This window comes from Halichoerus grypus, chromosome 1, assembly GCF_964656455.1.
Source record: "Halichoerus grypus chromosome 1, mHalGry1.hap1.1, whole genome shotgun sequence".
Lineage (NCBI taxonomy): Eukaryota > Metazoa > Chordata > Mammalia > Carnivora > Phocidae > Halichoerus > Halichoerus grypus.
In genome coordinates, this window is record NC_135712.1 from 136767273 (window position 1) to 136791797 (window position 24525).

Genomic DNA, 24525 nt, shown 5'->3' on the forward strand with positions numbered 1-24525 from the left:
TGAGTAGCTTTCATTAAATAATTCATCAGAATTCACATGATTTTAGACCTTGACTTTATGAGGAAAAAGCACTATGATACATCCAACTAAATTTATTAAAAATTTTATGTCCCAAGAGTTAATCTGGTACAGGATGTCTCTTTATCTCTCTATAGCACTGTATAATAATAACCAAGGTTTATAATGATTAGTACTATTCAGCTTTGCGCAGTGGCAGTATCGTAGCCAATGAGGTTTATCCGAGGCGCGATTATTGCTAATTGAAAACTTTTCCCTATAATGATTAGTACTAACATGTTTTAAAGGAAATACATCTAAGGATTTATGTAGAAAGGTGTTCCCCAGCATTAATGTTAACAAAAAGTATAAATAGCATAAATATGCAACAATAGGGGACTATTTGAATATATCAGCATGCCTCCACATGATTAATTTTTTTTCAAAGAATATTTAAGGCTATGTCAAGTGCTCATAGTGTACTGTTAGAAGCAAAACAAGCCACCAAATAAAAGCCATATATGAAGTATGAATCCAATTTTTAAAACTATACACAGATACATAAAATACTAAAAGAAAACACACCAAAATGATATGAGAATGTCTATGTATTTTTTATAATACTTTTCTGTATTCATTTCTTAAAGAATGCATCCTTTTATAATCATAAAATCAATAATGAAATTAAATATTTGACATGGAAGTCTTAATCTTCATTTAAATTTTTCAAAATCTGTGTAGTGCTATATTTTTGTATAGACGCTGATGTGGTTTTTGAGATGACAGAGAGAAAATATCATTGTATAAAGTTGGATCATGGAGTCTCCCTCCTTAAATACTTATAAATGAACAAAATTATATATTAAAACAAACCCAAACAAAATATTGCCAGCAACCACAAAGCAAAGAAAGGTGTATAACTTCATATCCTCATCTTAAAAAGTATTGGTCACAGAATTAGAGGTAGCTGGCCTGAAACACTGTAACTCTACTTCTCTCCTCTGTGACAGTACAGAGGAAGGAAGGTGAATGGACTGAATCCAGAAAAACTCTAATGATATCTTTAGACTCAGAAGGTAGTGATCTGAGGGAGGTGAAGAGGTAGCCCTGGGAAAAGTCAAGAAAAACACCTTAGAAAATAGTAGCTCAGTGTATGGTCATGGGATGTTGGCAGAGGCAGGGCTCTGATCCAGATTGGAGAAAGAGCTGCAGTGCACAACCATGGAGTCCATTGCATTTGGTGGAGGAGACCCAGGTTTGGGACATCTAATGGGATTTAGAAGAGGAAGCTAAGCCCAGGTTCCAAGAAAAGGCAACCTGCTATGCTGGTGTTTCCTTATTTGAATTTTCTTGCTTCGAAAAAGAGGTTAGCGAAAAAGAGGGTGGAGGGGCACCTCCGTGGCTCAGTTGGTTAAGTGTCTGTCTTTGGCTCAGGTCACGATCTCAGGGTCCTAGGATTGAGTCCTGCATTGGGCTCCCTGCTCAGTGGGAATTCTGCTTCTCCCTCTCCCTCTACCCCTCCCCCTTGCTCATGCAACCTCTCTCTCTCAAATAAATAAATAAGTAAATAAACAAATAAAAAGAGGTTGGAATCCAACAGTCATCCCACAAACTGTACTCAGAAGACAAAGGATTTTGAGATGATATGGGGAAAATGTCGAGAAAAATTCACCTACACTCTACTAGAGTAAAAAAGAAAGTCTGGCACGAACAAGCATAAACAAGGATGTGCCCTCTTATAGAAGGATGGAGGGAGATAGAGAGATAGAGATAGAGAAAGGGAGAGAGAACAGTTTAGTCTATGAGGAAGCTATAGCCCATGAAAAATAAGAAAATTTTCTTTAAGTACTCAATTTATAAGATATTAAACAAGATATTAAAACAAATTTATAAAAGACTAGAGTAATTAAAAGGGAGATGAATAGCTTAGAAAACAAACTGAGAACCAAAATGGCGCCATGATAGAAATAGAAATATTGAAACAAAAGGGTATAAAACTAAAATAATGACAAGTAGAAAGACCTCATAAAATAGTCAGTGGAGAGGGAAGAGACAGTTTATAGCAGTTGGATAAGTGGATAGAGGCAGAGAACAAAGACAATAGAACATAGGGATAATTGGTGCTTCCAGAGACGAGAAATGTAACAGAAAAGGAATGGAATATTGGAAACTTTTCCTGAAATGAAAGAAGACTTCAAACTGCAGATCAGAGGGACATGCAATGTTCCAGGAAAAAAAAAAACTGATAAAGAATGTTGGACCACTAGCCATATCTTAGTTAAGTCATGAACTTGAAGGTTAAGAAAATAATTTTTCAGTCAACTAAGAAGAAAAAGAACGTCCCTAGAAAGGCAATAATTTTGGCTAGCTTAAGATTTCTCCACAATGATATTCAACCTTAGAGACAACGAGGCAATTATTTACAAAGTACTGAGGAAGATTAGTGGACTCCGCCAACATCAGTGAGATGCAAAGGACATACATTCTGAAAGATGTGGGGGGAGTCAGGAAATTAAAGCATCCTACAGTGATTCTAGAAAAACAAAACCAAAAATACACTTGATGATGTATTCAGCCAAGCATGAGAGTAGCATAGAGAAGCCCAGGAAAAAGGGCTGTGGGTGAGCACCCCACTTTACATGCAGAGTATGACTGGACAATTTGCAAAGGCAGATCTTTGCAAACTGTCCAGTCATACTTCCTTGTTTGTCTTTTTCTGAATTATCTTCTCCCCAAACAATTAATTTGTCTTTCTTTCTTGCAACATCAAACGTATTTGAGCATTGAAGAATTAAACAATGCTATTTAACTTCTTACAAATGGGTGGTATTTACTCAGATTGGGAAGTGGAAAAGAAATATTTTAAAAAATGTGATCATATAGATCAGCATTTTATATTTTGGAAACATAGAAGGTAACAGATGGTTCTGTTGAAAATGGGAAAAATTTTAAAACTGCAACTAAGGCTATCTTACGTCTTTGTTTTTAATAATTTCTCTTGCTTCACATCTCTGAAAAGCAAACAGGCCATTAAAAGCATGTATGACATGCCAGACACTTAACCAGGTTTATTACTGAATGGAGTAAAATTTTATTAAACTTTAAACACATTTTAATGAGCTACAGGCATAGTTTGCTCTGCAACACTACAATGAATTACTCACTGTCTGACTCACGTTAAAAACGAAATACAAGTGTCAGGTCAGAGAGGAAATCCCATCTAATTATCAAAATAACAAGAATGTAAAGGGATCCATGTTGCCATTTAATCAAGTGAATCTGCAGTCTTGGGTGCTAACATTATGAGCATCTATCTGTAATGCCATTACTTAAGCTGGCTAGAAATTAGATACTTCCCAGCCCTTCCAGCTGGGGCTTAATAGAAACATTGCTAGCATCCATGCAATTCTTGCAAGGGTCTGCAAAGGAACTGAAGTAGCAGCTAACGATGGGTCAATTACTCAGGACATGGAGACTTAAGTCAGATGGTGTTCTGAAAATTGCACTGGACTTGGAGTTGGCAGACTTGAATTCTAGCCTCTGCCTTTATCCCCAGTCAGTCAGGGGCTCTTTTTCCCTTTGGCCTTTTGATTCCCTTTGTAAAATGTAGAAGCTCGACTAGGTTATTTTTAAATTTCTTTCCTTCTTTAACATCCTTTGGTTCTTAAAAGCATGAGTTCATCTAATCTTGCACAAAAATGTTTAGAATAAAATATGGGGAGGAACATAGCCCGTAGCTGGTCCAGGTGGAGGGGGTCCTTGGGAGAAGGAAGAGAATGCACAGTGAACTCCTTAGCTAGCAGACGTTTGTCCATACCCAACAGGGGAATACAGGTGTATGGAGCTGAAGCACTGCCTTTTATTTGCCTTCTCCACTGGGCGCCAGTGTTCCAGCTCAACCAATGGTCATGCACCAGAACCTTCTGGAATCAATGTAAAGTACAAGACAGGCTATCTATATCGTTGTCATGCACAGTTAAAAGGCTGTAGAGTCAGGTTCTTCAGCAAAATGGTGAAAGGCATAGATCGGAGCAAACTTCTTGCTGGGCTGTAATCTGCGTGTTAGATTCCCCTCTTGCTGCCAGAATGAGAGTTCGCCTCTGAGAGATACCCAAGAAGATATGCTTCCACTAAGCCAGTGCTCAAGTAGGCATGATTCTAGGGAGGCCCAGAATAGCAAGGTTGGAGCTGTGCTCAGCAGGGACATAAAGGGTCACCAACAAAAGGAAAGGTGATCACAACAGATAAGTCTGAAGCACAAATACAATGCAAATGGTCAAGGAGCAGATACTAAGCAGGGTCTGTAGCACGCAGACTAAACCAGCAGGAGAGAAAAGGGCGGGGAGAGGGGAAAATGGAACCACAGGGGAGAAGGCACTATGATACTGTGCACTCCGGAAGTTCTGACCCTACACAACCCATATGAATTCTGAAGAAGCCAGATGATTCTGTTGGCTGACCCCCTAAGTCAAAAGAGAAAATGGGAGTCATTTTTAAGTGGGATGTGGCAGAGTTCGGGTTTAGAGGAAGGCATGACATAAAACCCGTTTGCTTTTTATTAGCTAAAGTGAGCCATGAGCAGATACTATTGTGAAAGCTACCTTTCAAAATGTTATGAAAAGAAACGGGGGAGTCCAAATACAGATGTAGCACAGGGCCCTGGGCACCTCTTATTCTCCAACTGGTGGCACTGGAGAGAGCTGACCTGCACTTAAAATCTTCGTGGGTCCCAGCATCGCAGGCAGCACATCTCATGGTCCAGACTCCTGAGACAAATTTGTGAGTCATTTTTCTTCAAAAGTAATAGTGTTGTAAGGTGACAGATGGTAGCTACACTCCTGGTGAGCGTAGCATAGTACAGAGAAGTTAAATCACTATGTTGTACACTTGAAACTAAAGTAACATTGTATGTCAACTATATCAAATAAACACATTCAAATAAATAAGTAAGTAGTTCAAAGTTAAAAAAAAAAAAAAGAAGGAAGAAGAAGTAGTCCAGGGGCTCCTGGGTGGCTCTGAATCCTGGTTTCGGCTCAGGTCCTGGTCTCGCAGACATGGGATCGAGCCCCGTGTTGGGCTCTGCATTCAATGTGGAGTCGGCTTCAGATTCTTTCTCCCTGTCCCTCCCCGCTTGTGCTCTCTCTCCAATAAATAAAATCTTAAAAAAAAGAAGTCTATTATTTTATTCTTTCTGGTTTTGAGGCATTACATAGTTAGGAATCTAATAGGCTTAACTGTTGTTTTAAGCATACCCCAGGTCCTCCAATGAAACACAGTGTTACTGTGGGGGAATAAATGGCCAATCCGCTGGGAGGTGTGCTAAATGGTTCTGGCTGACTGCCCGTCTTGGGTAATCTTCATGGTTGTTCACCTTCACAGAATTGTGGTACAGGGAATCTCTTAAAGTTTTCCCAGTTCAACCCTCATACCTTCTAACAAAGGAAACTGAGGGTGAACGCAATGGTCTAGTTTACATCGTTAGCTGGTAAAGGACAGGGGGCTAGAACATTGGTTTCTCAACTCCATTTTTTAAGAATGAGCATTGCCAAATGTTACTTATTCATGTATAACTTTCATAATTTTGGCCATATCTGAATAACAACTGTACTTGATACTTCCCTCCAAATCAACTCACACTTTTTAAAAACTTAAATTCGTTGAAAGAGATAACTATTTGTCACTATTCTAAATGAAAAACCTGTATGGGTTCTCAAACATATAGAAAATGAGACAATACTAGGAATTGGTAGCTAGAGACAGGTGTCGGGGAACAAGCCAGTAGCCTGAGACCCGATGCTGTTGCAGGGATAGGCGGCAGTGGAGAGTGCGTAAGGGTGAGTAGCCCAGCGGCGGCTTTGGCCTGGGTCTCATCAATCTGGAAGTGAACTGAGAGGTGAGTTCATGTCAACACCTCCTCTTCTGCCTACAGTCATTCTGGGCCCAACTAAAATCATCTCCTAGACCACGAGGAGTGCAGAGTCCCCATCTTGGGAACAACACAACACTATTGTAGATCACATATCTTTTGGACTAAAGGAACAATTCTTAGCCTTTTCTTTTCTTTCTTTTTTTTTTTTTAAATGGGGATTCTGAGTCTTACCTCTAGTTGCTTTCAAGATTTTATCACAGTGTTGGCTGTTCTTGACAATGTTTCTAGGCATGGATTTATTCTTATCTATCCTGCTTAGGACTACATTATGCTTCTCAACTATTTAGGAAAATTAACTGTGATTATCACTTTGAAAATTGTCCCTTGCCCATTCTGTTTACCTTGCCTTGTACCTTCTGAAAATCCGGTTCTCTTTATCTTGGACCTTGTTATTCTACTGGCTATATCTCCCAATCTTTCATATTTTCTATCTCTTTATTATTATGTGATGGATTCCTGTGAATTTCCTGCTACTTCATTAGCTCAACTGTTTCTATTTAACCTGTTTATCCTATTAGGCTTTTAATTTAGAAGGTACTTTCCCCACAACTTCTGTTTAGTTCATTTTTAAATCTATCCATTTTTCTTCTTATCACAATGATAGCTTATTTCTTATGGCATTTATTCCTTATTCTGACTCTAATTTACTCATTTCTACTTACGGTCTTTCCAATTGTTTCCATCATATAAAGTTCTTGTGGTGGTAATACTTTTTTTATAGTATCTGATGACTCTCACTTGTGGTATTTGCTTTCCTTGTGATATTTCTGGAAACCCGTGATTTATCTTTTAGTGTCTTCTTTCATTTCTGGTCCCTGCTCTCTTCCAGTGGTGTGCTGATATCTGCCGTACATTACAACTTTTTGTTACAATTTACTTAGCTCATCTAGAGTTTTGTGATGTAAAAGTTTCCATGTTGGCTAACCCTACCAGGTTTCTAGGACCAGAACAGAAGCATTGCAGACACAGGGAAAGTGAAGGACTCCATAAAAACCTACATTTTTGCTCCTTTTCCTGCTTCTGTTCTTGCTAGGACCTGCACCCCACCCCACTTTACACATGCCTTGTAATCAATTAGCTTATGTCCGCCTCGGAAGGGACAAGGAGTTAATGATTTCTCTAGATTAGATCGCATCTAAGGAAGGACCAGGTGAAAATGACCAGAGGAAGCTATCATAAGCCTCTTCCAGACCACCGGGCGCTACACATCTTGATGCCAAGGCCCCCTGGCTCCAAGGAATAACACCTGGGCCCTCATCTTTGTTCTAACCAGTTCCCAGGTGCCTGAGAGGACACATACGCTAAACCACCATCCTCAATAAAACTCCCCAGACCCTGAACAAAGACGAGACTCATACTCCTTTCCTTTCCGAGTCTCCAGACGCTCCATCTGTATCTGGTCTCTCTATATCTCCAGTAAACTCTGCTCTCACTGTCTGCTGGCTCGTGTTTGATTTCTATGCTACGAGAAGCCAAGGACCCTCCTGGCTGGCCCCGTGGGACCCCCTCTGGGTTCCCAGAGCCGGCCTGCTGGCATCACTGCTGTGTGTTCAGTATTAAGAAAACTTAAAAATGTTTGTATGTATTATAACTCTTGAATTGGCGAATTTTGCTGTGTTTACATTTCTTATTTTATGTCTTCTCTCTTAATACTATTCCCTATTTCTTATGTATTTGCCTCCTTTTCATCACTTACATTCTGGTCTCTATTGCTTTCCTCCTGCTAAATACGTTTATCAAAGGATTTCTGTGGAAGCGATCGTCTTGTTACATGAACAATGTTTATTTATTATTATTTTAATTATTATTAACATATAATGTATTATTTGTTTCAGAGGTACAGGTCTGTGATTCATCAGTCTTGCACAATTCACAGCGCTCCCCATAGCACATACCCTCCCCAACGTCCATCACCCAGCCACCCCATCCCTCCCAACCCCCACACCACTCCAGCAACCTTCAGTTTGTTTCCTGAGATTAAGAGTCTCTTATGGTTTGTCTCCCTCTCTGGTTTTGTCTTGTTTCATTTTTCCCTCCCTTCCCCTATGATCCTCTGCCTTGTTTCTCCAATTCCTCATATCAGTGAGATCATATGATAATTGTCTTTCTCGGATTGACTTACTTCGCTCAGCATAATACCCTCTAGTTCCACCCACGTCGACATGAACAATATTTTAAAGGCTACTTAGCTTTCAGATGTAGACAAGCACAGATTCCTTGGAAGGAGATAGTATTTATGAGACATTAAATATTATTTATTAGAAAGTATTTTGTGTACTTATATAGTTATGATTAGAGACAAATTATTCCTGCCTATATACTGAAGCTAGTGATGTGCTTTAGATGTTTGTGTTTAGAGTGCACTAAATCAGAGCTTGGCAATCTTTTCTATAAAGGGTCCGATAGTAAATATTTTAGGCTTTGCAGGCCATACCACCCTGTGACCGTTATTCAAATGTGCCATTAGAGTGTGAAAGCAGCCACAGACAATATGTAATAATCCCTTGCCTTTATGGTCTTATCTCAAACATCAGCCTTAACAGGATATTTTAAAGCCTCTTTTCACTTGAAAGACTCCGCATCTCCCTATTAAATTGGATTTTAGATTCCCCAAAGCACCTACACCAATTTCTAACACAAACCAGGGTACTCAATGCATTTGTTAAATGAATGAATTGATGATTTATGGTTTTAATTACACTTGACTTCTATGGCAGTATTTTCTTACTTTGGTTTGTTCATACGTGGAGTCTCTGCTTAAAATAAATTAGGCTGCATAATAGGAATTCTGTAATTCTCTTCTGGTGGTGACTGACAAAACTAACTAAAAGTTTCGTTATTTAAGACAGGACACAGTACAAGAAAACAATTAATTAGACAATTAAAATCCCACAAATCTATTTCAGAATGAGCCATTTTAATAACCAGGTAAGAAACTAATGGCAAGTTGAAAAGACTATTAGCTGAGATCAACTGCTCTTGACTTTCTGGGTGCATTTATTGTCATAAGCAGCGGCAGAAGATGAAAACACTCAACAGAAGAAAATAAATGACAGTAATCGGAAGTGCTTGCTGTTGGGTGTCAGTTACCTTTACATCAGAGAGTCACAGAGTTTTAGCATTTCATGTGACTAGTGTGGCTGGAGGAAGGTAGAGTGGTACAATGGGTGATATATGGGTCAGATGGATCTGGATTACAACCCCCACATTGCCACTTACTGTGGTATAAACTTAGAAAGTTATTGAAATTTTCTGAATTCCAATGTCCTCAATTCTAAAATGGCAGTGGGGGGCGGTGACACCAATAAGTGTGTGAGATGAGTAGTGTTTATTGTACAGTGCCTGGCAAATAGTAAACACTCACTAAGTGAGAGCCATTATGATTACAATGGTCAAAGGGTTGTTATGTTTCAAAGGTAATGGATACTTACTAACAGTTGAGCTCCATAATCTTTGGTGGATGGGATCATGAGCCATTTAAAATTTCACTGTACACTACAGTTGGTACATGCCTGTAGGATTTTGTCTTAGTTCTGAAAAAGATTGCCAATAATTTATGATGTGCTAACATGTTGTCTTTACTTAGAAGATACTGCCTTTCTTTTAGTTGGGGATAATTTTTTTCCTGGCAAAGAAGTTTTGCTCATTTAATCACACTTATCAAAACCATACCCATATGAGTCAAGGGAAGAGAACCAATTTAACTTCCTTTCTGAAAGTTACACTAGTTTCCTTTTGCCATCACATTCTGCCCAGCTGTAGTCATATTTTGTTGTGATCATGAAAATCAATTCAGATCCTTGGTTGCTAAGCAATTTCTTTTTAAAATTTCACTGTATTTTATTTTACTGAATTATTTTATTTCCACTGAATATTTTACTGTATTCATGGTCTTTTTCCCTATTAAAGTTCATTGACCTTTCACATATTTTTTGACCACCTGGATCCAAAATAGCAAAGAAAACGAAATACTCTGTCTTTAAAAAATAATCATCAGTACCAAATACTTATTTCTGTTGACTCAGGAGTTTCAGATGATTCAATATATGACATCATTATCTGGAACGTTCTTATTCACATTCTGTTTACAACTGAAGAACCAGTGGGAAGAACTCACATATACATATTTTTTTTTTTTTTGTGGAAATATGTAGCAGATTGCTCTGAATTGAACACATACTCACACACGCCATAACTCAACTCTATGTCCATGAGCTCTCAGCGATAGTTTTAGTATTTGCATGGGTTGTTAACTTGCAAATCTTTCATTGATTTAACAAACACTGAGCACCTATAATGTGTCAGGCACTCTTAAGTGCTTGGGATATATCAGTGAACAAAACAGACATCTCTGCCCCACAGACATGTTCTAGCAGGTGACCATTTAGAAATCTCTTCAATCACACTCATGTAGACATGAATTAATATATCTCATCACCACAAGGCTATGGTTCTAAGCGGAGAATAAGTGAAGAAATTATATGATTAGAGGCCAAAAACACACTCCAGGTGTCATCATTCCCGTTAGTGATAGAACGCTTCTTGCTCCACAGCAAAATGAGAAGAAAAAGGGCAATACTATATAATATAAATGTGCATGATCTCTTATTTGTAATTTCAAAATCTAAAGCTGTCAGAAACTCAAAGTTTTTTCATAACTTATTTGATGGTAAAAACCGACCTGATTTCATAGGGGTGTTCTGTCTTTTTTGATTCAACTTAGTGTGAATATTTATATTTATATATAGTGTGAATATTTCTCTGCAGAAATATAAGTGTGCTTCATATGGTATGGGATATTCCCTCAGATGCTGTAATACTACTTTCATACCTTCTAGAACCCCATACCCTCCAAAAAAATCTGAATTCTGGGACCCGTCTAACAAGGATTTTGGATAAGGGACTGTTGACCTATGTGTATATGGCTTTGTAAGGTTGCCAACCATATTTTCTGGGGAAGGTCTAATCCTTCTTTCTGCTGTTGTCTTTCTTGCTTTTAGGGGTATGAAAATATTCTATCTTTTATTTGGTGATAGTAGGTAGTAAGTGTTTGTTCTGTTTTCAAACATCTTTCTTTGGCAAAATAGAAAAGCTGGCCATTCTCTATTTCTTTTTAAGCATGATGCTCAGCTGTGAAATGTGAAATTCTGGGTGATACTGACCTAGTCTAGCAAGCCCACTTGCTGGTCATATCCCACCCTCAATCCATCTGCCCTATTATTTAATTATTATAGTTCTTTAAATTGACCCACTTAAAAACCTGAAATCAACTTCTTTTCAAAGCAAGTATTTTATCACCACTGTAAACGAAAAAACAAAAAAAAAAACCCCAAAAAACAAACCAGTACCATTTGTCATAAATAAGAGGTCACTGACCATACAATATCCCTTGGTCCACCAAAAACACCTGGGGATCTAACCCATGCTCCTATCCTTGAAATGGATCAGATAGAAAGCATTTTAATTTCTTTCCAATTTGTCTATTTCTCTTCTATGATTATCACAATCAGAAGCATTCACCTTCATCTCTCCCAACACAATTTAAATTTCCTTTTGTTCTGGCTTGAAAGGGTAAATCACCAACCTCCTTCCAAGTATTTCATGTATTCCACAATGATAATCAAATCACATCTTGAATTTTTCCCACTTGGGTGGTTGTGGTTATACTTTGATCTCAACTGCTCCAGTGTAGCCTTGGTTTTTTTCCCCTTATAAGGGTATAGCCCACTGCTTCTCAAACTTAAATATGCACTTGAATCTCCGGGCACCTTGGTAAATGCAGGCTTTGATTCGGGAGGTTTGGAGTGGACTCTGAGATTCGCATCTCTTGCGAGCTCCCGGGTGGTGCTGATGCTGCTGGTCACAGGATCACATTTTGAGTAGCAGTGGTGTCTTTAACAATGAGAGTGTCAGGACTGGCTGGCGGGGTGGGATGCATTAGATTATCATTCTGCTCTGACCTTTAATTTCAAGGAGTGCTTTCCTAAGAGTGATTGGGAGAGGGCAGACTAAGTTATTTTTATTTCCATTCAGCAATTGAGTCTGTGGCAAACTGACTTTTCCCAATCTCTAATTCTCTGCATCTGATGGTAAATGGTATGTACTACATTGAAATACTGTTTATATGGACTAAAATTATGGAATGTTCAGAGCAAAAACCAAAGGGATAAACAATTAAGGTTAGCTGGGGAAGCAATTAGTGTTAGCTATTTTAAAGTTTCTATGGATTCATTTGTGTTCTCTTTCTTTGAGGGTTACATACATTCGTAATATCATCCTCTTCCAAAAAAACTACCTCAAGAATCCAGGAATGAATGAATGTATGCATAAAGAACTTGTAAAGCCTTTGTATGATCAGTTTTGATGACTCATTCCTTCTCTCTGTTTTCTTTTCCTCCCAGTCATTCTTTCCAATTTGTCTATTTCTCTTCTATGATTATCACAATCAGAAGCATTTTTATCCTAATTGTGACATACAAAGCAGTCGACATTCACAAGGCACCTGCCTGGAGAAAGTGAAGCAAAAATTCGTCATATTTCGTTCATGGCAAAAATATCAGATTGTTGTTGTCCCAGTTAGTGGTTATTGGTTAATTCAATTTTAAGAATCACTAAGCCTCACAGAAAACCGTGCTGGCAGCAGAGGCTCCACTCAAACATCCTACACTGTTTGCTTTTCCATTTATTTTTCTCTGAGAGAGAAGGTTCTTCAACTCTTTGTTTGATTTGGCCTTACTTACAAAGCATATAATACCTAAACTCTAAATATAGGTGTATCTATTAGGATTTGGGCATCAATCTATTTTTTCTTGAGCTATCCATTTATTTCTCTGAAGAGAAAGAAAGACGAGAGAGAGCAACTAAGCAAGTAAGCGTGGGCTCTGGACTCACAAGGCAGCTGCTTCCCTTGGTAGAGCAACCGCCATTTCTTCGAGCGCCTGTTTACTCATCTGTGAGGGCAGAGCACCTACGTTATTGTGGGAGAATGAGATGGTGTAATTCCTCCAAAGCACTTGACACCCAGCCCAGTTCATTGAGCTCAGTAAAATGATTAATCTTCTAATATCCAATGGGAACAGATGCTATTGTTCCTCCAGTAGGCTCTGGGGTTTTCTTCTAAGGAAAATTTGTGTCATTGTAGAATCATTCCTCAGATTCGGGGAACAACTGGATTTTTAAAGGACAGAGTTGGTTTTTTTAAAATTCAAATTTCTCAATTTATGTTCGATAAGAGTGCAACTTTGGGCAAGTCCCTTAACCTCTTATTTATTTATTTAATTTACTTTATTTTTTTTAAAGATTTTATTTATTTGAGAGAGAGAGAATGTGCAAGCACAGGGGTGGGGGAGGGGCAGAGGGAGACTCCCCACTGAGCAGGGAGCCCAAATGGGGCTCCATCTCAGGACCCTGGGATCATGACCTGAGCCGAAGGCAGACGCTTAACCGACTGAGCCACCCAGGTGCCCCAACTTCTTTTGGTCTAACTTTTTTCCTATCTATAAAGTGAAGGTATTGGACTAGCTGATCTAGAACAAGTATATTTTGCACCGTGACACACCCCTCTCCACACACCCCAAACCAAGTTTCGTGAAACACTATCTAACCTTCCAATGAAAGATTTATTATACAGCTTCTATTCTAATCTATTGTTTTGCATGAGAAAATGCTGGATATGACCCACTTAATTCATTTCATGCTCACTACTTGTTAAAACTTGCAGTGTGAAAAAAGCCTGGAGAAGATCATCTCCACGTTCTGCTTTTGCCAGCAGAAACCATCTCCACTTCCCGTGGGTTGTCACTGGAACTCTTTTGACGACTAAAGGAACTTCAATTCCAGTATTCTTGAACCTGGATTTCAGTGCCAGCTTGACATCAGTTCAAAGCACTCTGTTTTTCCGCTCTCACATAATGTCCTGTTTATGGATTTGTAAACCATGACTCAAGGAGTCTAAGCGATACGCTCTTATCAGAGCATGTGAGTTCCTCCCAAGTCTCGTCCTCTGCTTTGCCCAGCACTTTCCTGGCACTTGGTTCCTAGCCGGCACTTTCCTCTTCCAAATGTTTCGGAAACAAGGGGTTTGCATCTTGAGTTTTGCAACAAACATAAATGTGTGTTTAGAAAAGGAATATAGAAAGCAACATGTAACAGTCATTTTAAATTCACTTAAGGATAAATAAAATGTTATGGTACAGCCGTGGACAGCTAAAGTTTAATTTAAACATCGACTCTGACTGTTTGCCCAAGGTGTTAATAATCACTCCTAACTTTATGAAACTTCGAAAATTGAACACCACCACTGATCTCACTTTCTTCATCTATGAATGAAGGAGCTGACATGGATCATCTCTGAGGACACTTCTGGCTTTTTAAATGACTGTTCTATCTCAGAAGTCCAGCCCGCAATTACAGGCACCTTTGCTGTTGAAAACTTCACTGTCTGATCCTTTCTCTTATGAGGGGGAAGAATTCAAGGGAAAAGAAACTACTGCCAATGATTCTGAGAGCCTTGTTTTACGGATCTCATCATGTCACACTGCTTTTGGGGCCCTATTCGTATTTCTCATTTGGCTCTGTCTTGAGCAGGATGGAAATGCGTGTTTTTGAGAGCAACCTAACTCTGTGACTGACCATTGTGGGCCTTCTTTTCTGTCCCCTTTTTTGGACTTTGGGGACTGCCTGGGAAAAGACAATGACCTGCAGTGGCTCTTGACCTTTGGTGTGCAGCTGAACAACCTGGGGACTTTAAAACACAACTCAAAAGACCAGGCTGTGGCCTTTGAGCCTCTGATTCACTAGGTCCCGCTGGACCTCCTACGACCCTCTACATTTTGAAAATGCTCTCTCCAGGTGATCTGATGGATATCAGAGGCTGAATAACTACTGGACTTAGACACATCAATGGGCTTTGTACTCACCCCCAAAATGCCACTTCCCCAGGAACTGAAATGTCCAGGGACTGCAGGAGAAGAAAGGAGTCTGGGAAACCTCCCTATATTCTTCTATTTCTTTTGTTAACCTCCTTTTCATGCTCTTATAGACAGCCTTCCGATTTAAGCCACTATCATACTTGGAGACTGAAGGCCAACAGATCCAACTGCCTTTATTGTATATGACTTCTCCAAGTGGTAACTGTTTTGGGCAGTTTCAAAACCATTCTCCCAAATGTTGCCGGTTAGCATATAATAATCGATACAAGCATACCTCAGAGATATTATGGGTTTGGTCCCAGACCAAGGCAACAAAGTGAGTATCTCAATAAAGCAAGTCCATTTTTTTTTGGTGTCCCAGTGCATATAAAAGTTATGTTTACACTATTCTGTAGTCTATAAGTGTGCAATAACATTATCGTCTAAAAAAACAATGTCCATACCTTAATTAAAAATACTTTATTGCTAAAAAATGCTAACCATCGTCTGAGCTTTCAGTGAGTCATGATCTTTCTGCTGGATGGCTGCTGACTGATCAGGGTGGCAGTTACTGACAGTTAGGGGGACTGCTGAAATTTCTTAAAATAAGAAAAATGAAGTTTGCCGCATCCAGTGACTCTTGCACAAATGATTTCTCGGTAGCGTGTGATGCTGTTTAAGAGCATTTTACCCACAGCAGAACTTCTTTTCAAAATTGGAGTGAATCCTTGCAAACCCTGCTGCTGCTTTATCAACTAAGTTTATGTGCTATTTTAAATCCTTTGTTATCATTTCAACAGTCTTCTCAGCATCTTCACCAGGAGTAGGTTCCATTTCAAGAAACCATTTTCTTTGTTCATTCGTCAGAAGCAACTCCTCTCCTGTTCAAGTTTATCATGAGACTGAAACAATTCAGTCCCATCTTCAGGCTCCACTTCTAATTCTAGTTCTCTTGCTATTCCCACCACATCTGCAGTGACTTTCTCCACGGAAGTCCCGAACTTTCAGTTCATAAAACACGCAATATCTGTGAAGTGCAGTAAAGTGGAGTGCAAGGAAACGAGGTACGCCTGCGTTCACTCTGTACAATAGGCTGATGAATGAACTTTTAGGTAATTCAGCTGAAAGCTTTCATCATTAGCTTTAAGTAATCAAGTCAATTATTCATTCATTCATCCTGCATTAAAGAGTGAATGCATTTGCTAGACATTTAAGTACTCAAAATAGTGCACTGATTAACAGCCTGAGATCCAGGTCTCCCTTGGTTCAAATCCAACTCCATCATTTCTCAGCTTTTTGACCTGGGACAAAGTATCCAGCTCGGTAAATCTCAATTTTCTTTTCTGCAATGACAGGACCTGCCTTAATAGTGGTGGTATGAGAAAACGAACTTAAAAACACTTAGCACAGTGCCTAGGACATGAGGGATAAGATTAAGGGCAAGATGGATAAGATTAGCTGATTTAGAGTATAGAAGTAAGGAGTCAGATAGATGGAGTAAATGTGCAGAGAACATCTGAGTAGATCCAGTGTCTATTGTGGGTAGGATGGGGAGGGAGCAGTGTGTGCTCTGGGAAGCCTGAGTGATACGGTGCTGAAATAAAGTTCTGAAGAAAGTTCAGTAATCAAGCACACTTGAAAAAAATTCATTCTTGGGTTGCCTGGGTGGCTCAGTTGGTTAAGCATCTGCCTTTGGCTCCGGTCATGACCCCGGTGTCCCTGGGATCGAGCCCCGCATCGGGCTCCCTGCTCAGCAATGAGTCTGTTTCTCCCTCTGCCCCTTCCCCTGCTCGTGCTCTTTCTCTCTCTCTTATAGATAAAATCTTAAAAAAAATTCATTCTTGTTTCTTATATGATTAATTGCATGTCATTTATAAAAATTATATAGATACTTTAAAACTAAATATATTTAAAATGTTTAAGTTTTTAGTAATCATATATTTTGAGAGGGTGAGTTTATGAGTTCCATGGCTTCTAAGGGGAGAAAGAAAAGAAAAGAACTCACACCTGTAGTAGAAGTATCTCTAAAGGAGATTCCTGTATCAGGCTTGTAGGGTAGTCTGGAGCAGTGGTTCTCAACAGGAAACAGATTTGTCCTCTGCCCCGCCCCCAGGGACATCTGGCAGTGTCTGGAGACATTTTTTATTGTCACGACTGGGGAGGGGTGCTGCTGGAATCTGGTGGGTAGAGGCCAGAGATGCTGCTAAACATCGAACAATACACGGGACTGCCCCCACCACAAAGAATGATCTGGATCAAAATGTTGAGAGTGTCAGCCTAAATCAGTGATTCTCAAACTGCAGAGCACCAGAATCACTTGGAGAGTTGTTAAAACCCACATTGCTGGGCCCCACCCCCAGAATTTCTGATTCAGTAGGTCTGGGGTAGGTCCCGAGAATTTGTATCTCTAAGTTCCCAGGTAATGCTGATGCTGCTGGTTTGGGGGCTCTACTTTGAGAACCACTGGTCTATATAATCTCCATATTCACTTTCAAATTTGAAATCTCAGAGTTATGTAAACTTTTTTCACTTGAGTGGAAATTTGAGTGGAAAGTTGCCGAATTTTATTTATGGCATTTACCAACAAGGCCCAGTTTATTATAGACGTGTAGAATTAAACTAGTTATAAAATTTTAAAAGCAAGCCGTCAATGTGCTGTCCTAGATTTCAGCTGCTGCCTTCTGGATGTCTTTTTCCTCAATGGCTTTCTTGGCCAAAAGTAATGTCACATTTAAGTTCTAGATATAAAGAATTACTGGCACTTTCTCTAAAATTCAAGTTTGTTACAATAAATCAGTCCTTTGGCATTCGCCAAATAATCAATGTTCTCAAGTGGTAGCATCATTAATAATCATTTACTTGCCACTAATTATGCTACGATATTGGTACCATGCATGGATATATTTTTATTAAGCTTGATTTTTCCTTCCAAGTAGGCAGAAGTCTCGTTCCATTCTTCTCATCTTAAGAAGAGTTTAGGGATTTAAGACCACTTAAAGGAATCCATAATGATGCTGGAACACAGAGGATAGGCAGAAAAATTAAAGGGACCAGACTTCCAGGGCACAAAATAGAAAAGATTCATAAAGCCTTGCATGTACACTCATTCGATCTCTTACTAATTCATTATGTTTCTATTCGATAAACTATCTGAAGTATATAGAAGCTATTATGGTGTCTGGCTAATCTCCATTTCAGAACTGACAGAAGCAGGCATGAAGTATACTATAAAGAAACTGGATAAGAGAGATGAGAAATAATTTGAGCACTATTAAAACTGCTAAGATTTACTAAGAAAGGTTGGGTAATGTATAAAATAATCAATCAGATTTCATTCTATTAGCGAAGTCTGAGTCCATCTTGCCCAAAGGCAGAGAATTGGAAGACAGCATTTGAACCCTGCTCAGCATCCCCTGAAAAAGCCCATTTTTGCTTCTTGAATTGGCAGCATAATATTATATAGTATACAACACATGATGTACAGAAATGCATTGTATTTTTCATTTAGAAACAACCCAGAATTATGGAAAAGGAAGGCATATTATATCACAACCCTCTATTGATGTCACAACATTTGAGAACAAGTTTTAAAATGTCAGTGGTACCACTGCATTGAAAGTGTCTTTTAACTAGTCTCTCACTCTCTCCAGACTCTTAACTTCTTGTGGGCAGGAACCTCATCTCAGACCATCTATAATTCCCACAACCAGCACAGCCCCTGACGTGGCCGTGCTCAGAATGGCTCACTAAATGAATAGGTACCACCCAGGTACATGGCATTATAACATTTACATTTAAACCTTCAGCTTCCATAGGACATAATTTGAAGGGTACCTTGATTCTTTAAGCAGAGAACTTACTCATAATAGGAGGAGTGAAACTGTGGACTTGTCTGTGAGAAAACACTTCCAATATTGAAAAACATCTGGGAGCTTCATACGAGAAAGAAGCTCTAGATTCTACAGTCCCAGGTTTGGCCGCTCTCAAGAGCTCTCCTCAAGCACTGCGATGGGCTCTTAGGCTACTTTTGAGATCAAGTCAGAACTCAGTACTTCATCCCCACATTGTCTTGTGAAACAGTAATGGTAAGGCACTGAAAATTCTTTTGGTTCTGTTTCCCTTATCGCTCTTTTTTACCCTTCTTCTGAGCTTCAAGTATGTGGGGTTCTTAATCCGTGGTCCATGGACCATGGTCCCCAAAGGGTCCAGGGATGAAGCTCTGTTTCAGTATAATTAGTTTCCTTTGTAATCCTACGTGTTTTATTTCATACATTTAAAAGCAGTATTCTGGGAAGGAGTCTATAAGCTTCATCAGATGGCCAAATGGGTCCATGGCACAAAAATGGCTACAAATAACCAGGCTGCTTTGGCTGAAAGGTACTTGTTTATTACTCTTCCCTCCTCATAAGCTATAGAAGCAATTTCTCATGCCACATATATTTTATTTCCCTCCCAGAAGACTATCTTACCTTAACTTCCTGATTATTTCCTAGGTCTCAAGTGGAACTAACATGTCCCAGAAAACAGTACTTCTGCTGTCATTTGAACAATTGCTAGATTATCACCCACAATTTACCTAGAGTAAAGGTAATTTTACATTACACTGACCATTGAAGTTAGAAGCTTTTTAAAATTTTTTAATGTTCATTTTTAAGGTTATCCCTTTTTATGGGATAAAGATTTGTGTCCCCCCAAAATTCATACGTTGAAGCTCTAACTGTGGGGCCCTCGTGATGGGATTAGTGTCTTTGTAAGACGAGGAAGACAGAGAGATCTCACTCTCTCCCAGTGCCCGCACCAAGGAACGGCCATGTGAACACAGCCGTCGGCACACCAGGAGCAGGGTCCTCCCCAGACATCAAATCTGCTGGCACCTTGATGTTGGACTTCCCAGCTTCCAGACTGTGAGAAATAAATTTCTGTTGTTTTAGTCACCCAATCTGTGGTATTTTGTTATAGCAGCCCAAGCTAAGACATGTCTCTTCTCATTTACAAGTTTTTATCAACAATGTAGGGTTCACCAATACCAACATGCTTTTATAAAATAGCAACTTTCTAAAGAAAGCATTTTTTTAATACTGTTTTTTCAGCATGGTTCAGTAAGATGCTTACACACACAGTGAAAAACAGGAATCCCAGACATGCCATATTTCTTCACAGCTCAACCCTGTTGCCATCACTAGCTAAGGGAGGCAAGGGAGAAATTTTGTGTGAAGCTGACTTAATGCAAATGGCTTAATATTTTAGCCTCAACAATCAGGTTCCTCTCCTCTAAACATCTCAAAAGCCTGCATTGGGACAAACGGCTAGATCATTTGTAGATATAGCTGAAGAACGTGAATCTGCCGTGAGGCTGAGTTCACTCATGTCAAGCTCAATGCATTTCACTAGCAGCTTTGTTTACTCATGTTGAAACCAGAAGAGTTTCAAGATTTAAGATCATGGTGTGACTAGAAGAAACAGAAATTTTATATTGAAACACAACTTCTTCATTGCAACGTCTCTCTCTTCCCGTGTAAACACCATTTTTCACACCTCTTCTTGACCTTCATTTCTCTGGTAAACACCCGTGTTTCTGTGAGGAAGCAAAAATTCTCCATTTCCCACACTAGTCAGGGTGGCATGGGATGTAGAACCAGGAGGAATGCAAGAATGGGGTTTAAATGGCCCTTCTCCCTTTCAACTTCAGTATGTTCCTATAAGTTAAGAAGTTGAAGATCAAGTCTCACGGAGGTTGAAGTTGGGTAAATTCCAATGAATAATGTTCAACATTCACAAGACACGGGGCCCTCAAGCAGGCCTTTAAAGGCCCAGAACTTGTGGTAGAAATCCAGGCTCTTCTGGAGAGTTTCTGAAATACGCGGTATAACCTGCAGATGCACCTTAGACCGACTTTCTTCTCATATTCTTTCTCTTGCCCCTGAACACCCCCTGGTTGGCTCCCCCTACCGGGTGCCTTTGATTTAAGCCCCTCTTTTATTCAGATCTAAGCCCTGCACTTTCTCCATAAAAAACATTGCTAGGGCAATGAGGACTTAAAAATACCACCTTCCTCCCTGTGTTAGGTCTGGACTGATGGAAAACAGAAAAGAACACAGCCTTTGGACTTTACGTTTGTCATAGTATTTTCACGTGTATTATCTTATTTGACAGCCACATCCATTCTATGAGCAACATAGGCCAAGAGTGGTTTCCCAGCTTAGAGAAGCAGAAAATCAGTTGTAGGGCAGCATGACTTCTATAGTCTCCTGTTTGTAGGGGAAATGAGAGTCATCCTCAGGGCTTCTGCTACCCTACTGCATGCTCTCCTGGCTCTTCCTGCTCCATTTGAAAGAGATAAGAAAACTAACCTTCAGTGGGGGAGATGTCCCAGCTTTGTTCAGAATCCTCGAGAATGCCCAAGAATCTTTACCGTCAGGAACGTCTCTTGATGGCTTTTAAAAATGCTTTCTCAGAGTCCATAGTCTCTCATGGTTCGTCTCTGAGAAAGCATTTTTAAAAGCCATCAAGAGACGTTCCTGATGGTAAAGATTCTTGGGCATTCTCGAAAAAAACTGAGGGTTCTAGAGGGGAGGGGGATGGGAGGATGGGCTAGACTGGTGATGGGTATTAAAGAGGGCACGTTCTGCATGGAGCACTGGGTGTTATACGCAAACAATGAATCATGGAACACTACATCAAAAACTAATGATGTAATGTATGGTGATTAACATAACAATAAAAATGCTTTCTGAGTGGTGCGGGAAAAGTACAGAAGGTATGAAGGCAGAACACCTGCGGTGGCCCCTTTGAAGTTAAACTTGATGTGGCATGGTAGGGAAACAATAAAAATTTAGGGTCCTGGACTGATGAGATCTGGCCCACTTTCAGTTGTCACCTGATAAATTCCCATCCCGCTTCAGCATAAGCTTAAAAAGGACACATTGGTAGCCCAAGACCAGAAAGAGAAAGGAACATTTACTCACATAACTAATGAAAACTGCCAAACACAGAATTGACTTCGCATGTATCCCGGATCTTCTCTACACTCACAGCTTTTGCAGAAGCTGCAGCTCTGAGGTGGTATGGAATAGGGTTCTGATCTGGTACAGGACAACCCGGTGGAGTCAGAAGCACCGGACAGACTATTTCCTTCAGGTTTTAAGAACAGCTTTTAGTTTGTCCCAAATCTAGAAAACAAGTTTTCACTCAGGTGACCAAAGCAGAACAAGTTGTGGCCCAAGGTGGTAAAAGGGAGACTGGGGGATGGCCAGGAGATGGCTGAAGACAGCCAGTGGCTGTGAGCCCAGAGAAGCCTCCGTTCCCGGTCCCAACAGGAAACGAGGCGCGACCAACAGTCACAGAGCCAGGCTTTCTCCATCCGAGTCCCACCCCCACCCCCCACTGCCTGCATCTGAAATATCTCCATTCCTTACTACCTGGAAAACAGGCCAGCCCTCTTTTTTTTTTTTTTTTAAATCAGCTGAGAGCTGTACTTGGAAGCAAAGTTCTAGAACCGGAGTCTGCAGGATTCTATCTACCTTCTGAGAGTGCATGACAGCCATTTTTTAACCCCTTGTTATTTTCTGGCCGAGACAGTCTTCCATTAATAGACTTAATACCTGTTTATTCTACTGCTATTAAAAAAGTCTTCTGAAAGCTGCCAAAGGATGTTTTCACCATGTTCCTAGCAATGAATAGTCCTGCCTTTTCTGCCGATATAAGCAAGCCTGTGATTGACTGCCAAACTTAAAATTCTCGGGCTGAATCTAGTACACTAAAGCAGTGTTTCTCAAACTATGGGTCCCAATCCATTAGTGGGTTGTGAAATCAATTTAGTGGGTAGCAAGAAGCATCTTTTAAAAAATGAAATACAGTTGACTGGAAGGAGTTCACTGTACTTACTGAGAGCAAGGATTGTTTTTTGGAACTTTTGTTTGAGTTTGTAGACACACACCGCTTGTGGGCTCAGGAGTTGTATAAAATGTATTTTTACTGGGGACTGTGGTCATCCGTTTAAAGCCACGGCACCAAAGCAATGCCAGAAACGCTGAAAGAAGTGACTTGCTTAAGGAAATAAAGCCCTTCTGATTTCTGACTGTTGTCTGGAGTGCTGGCTAAGAAAAGGGAGGGGAGAGGAGACTCACGAAAAATGGACCAGAGCCCAGTACGGGATTTCAAGCCAAGGCTTACAGGCCAAATGGGAGGGTTGGCAAGTGGACAAACAAGGGCTTTATTACTGCTGCTTATTAGCCGCATGAAGACTAGGGAATTTTTAAAGAAATCAAGCACATAGGATTTAAAACACCAAAAAGAGCTCCAGGTATGCAACTTCACTTTGAGAGAGATATTTCATAAACTGCACGCTTGATGGCTTGCACAAAGTTCTAGATTCTTAGTAAATACAAGCAAAAGTTTGTGTGCTTGAGATGCACATTCTATTTAGGTAGAAACGTAAAACAGTGCCACAATCTGCTCATTTTAATGGCAGTTTTATATGGTTCTGACTTCAGAGAAAGTGCATTCTAATTTTTGTTCAGGTAAAATAGCCAGTGTGTCGGTGTCCATCCAACCATTCAACAATCTTTTTTGGGGGGTGGAGGGAGCTAGGGGTAGGGTGCTAAGGATTAAAATACAACTTTGCCTTTCAGAAATAAAACAAAATTTCAAATATCACTTGATTATTTATTACAATTACACTTAAGGAAAACCTAATTATCTCCAGGAGTTTGTTTCTTGGTTAAAGGGTATTAAATGTAGCCTAGGCTAAAACATCTATAAAGACTATCCCTTTTTTTAAAAAAGGAAGTCTCTCTAAAATATTTTTAAATACCCTGAGATTGAAATCAGTTTCCTTACTTACTGGCATGACTAAAAATTCTCTATCTATATATAAACAAAAAAATCAGAGTATTGGGCTGTTCCCTATCATGCTGACGAATCTAAAATTTCTGCAACTTTACCTACAGATTTCCCCATCTCCAGCAAAGACCTTTGATGCTTTTCATACACAACTTCCTTATTTTCAAAGGCAATGTTCAGGTTCTTCCTCCTGATTTTTAACTGTGGCAGATAGTATTTATTTTTCTGGATACTATATCCTAGCAAAGAAGAAATCAACTAAGTTGTGCTTCCTTTTCATTCCCTCAGCCGCCCAGAAACGTGTCTGCAAGGCAATAAAGTTTTCCATAATGTCTGGGCTGAAAAAACACGAGCCAAGATAAACCCCAAAACACTGGCAGAGGGAAAAATAGCTAGTGCTTAGTTACGTTTCTTTTTAGATATGAAGGAAGGGAAATAAATCTTCCAGCAAGTTTGCTTTAATTAAATGCAATGCATGTTTCTCTCTTCTTGGGCCGTGCAGTCTCAGAGAGCAGTGTGTCATGTTCTGGGCCCTTCTGAAATGTCTGAATTGACACCAGAGATATCTTGTAAACAAAATGTTCTTTCAAGTCAGCATCATATCCTAGGCATGTTCACTATAAACTTGAAAAACTATGTTCAACATTTTGAAACAAAATGATTATGGATCAAGTTCCTCTGTAGATCTACTAAGGACTTAAGTTATTAAAGGTGTGATTTTCTGACAAATTAATTCAGTTTCCTGCCCCAAGAGATATGATGCACAATTAAGTGGTTAGAATACCCTAATTAATCAGAAATTGAAAAAAAATCTTTCTGACAAGAGGAGCCTGATTTTTCTAGCAATTG

General features: G+C 39.6%; 1 protein-coding gene and 1 non-coding gene across 14 annotated transcripts in view; one reads left to right on the plus strand and one right to left on the minus strand.

Moving 5' to 3' along the window:
* THRB (thyroid hormone receptor beta) overlaps positions 1-24525 on the minus strand; it is a 377579-nt gene that overhangs the window by 141346 nt on the left and 211708 nt on the right. The window lies entirely within an intron of this gene.
* LOC118547809 (U4 spliceosomal RNA) lies at positions 200-341 on the plus strand. The gene has a single exon (XR_004923280.2). It is a non-coding gene; the product is annotated as a U4 spliceosomal RNA (small nuclear RNA).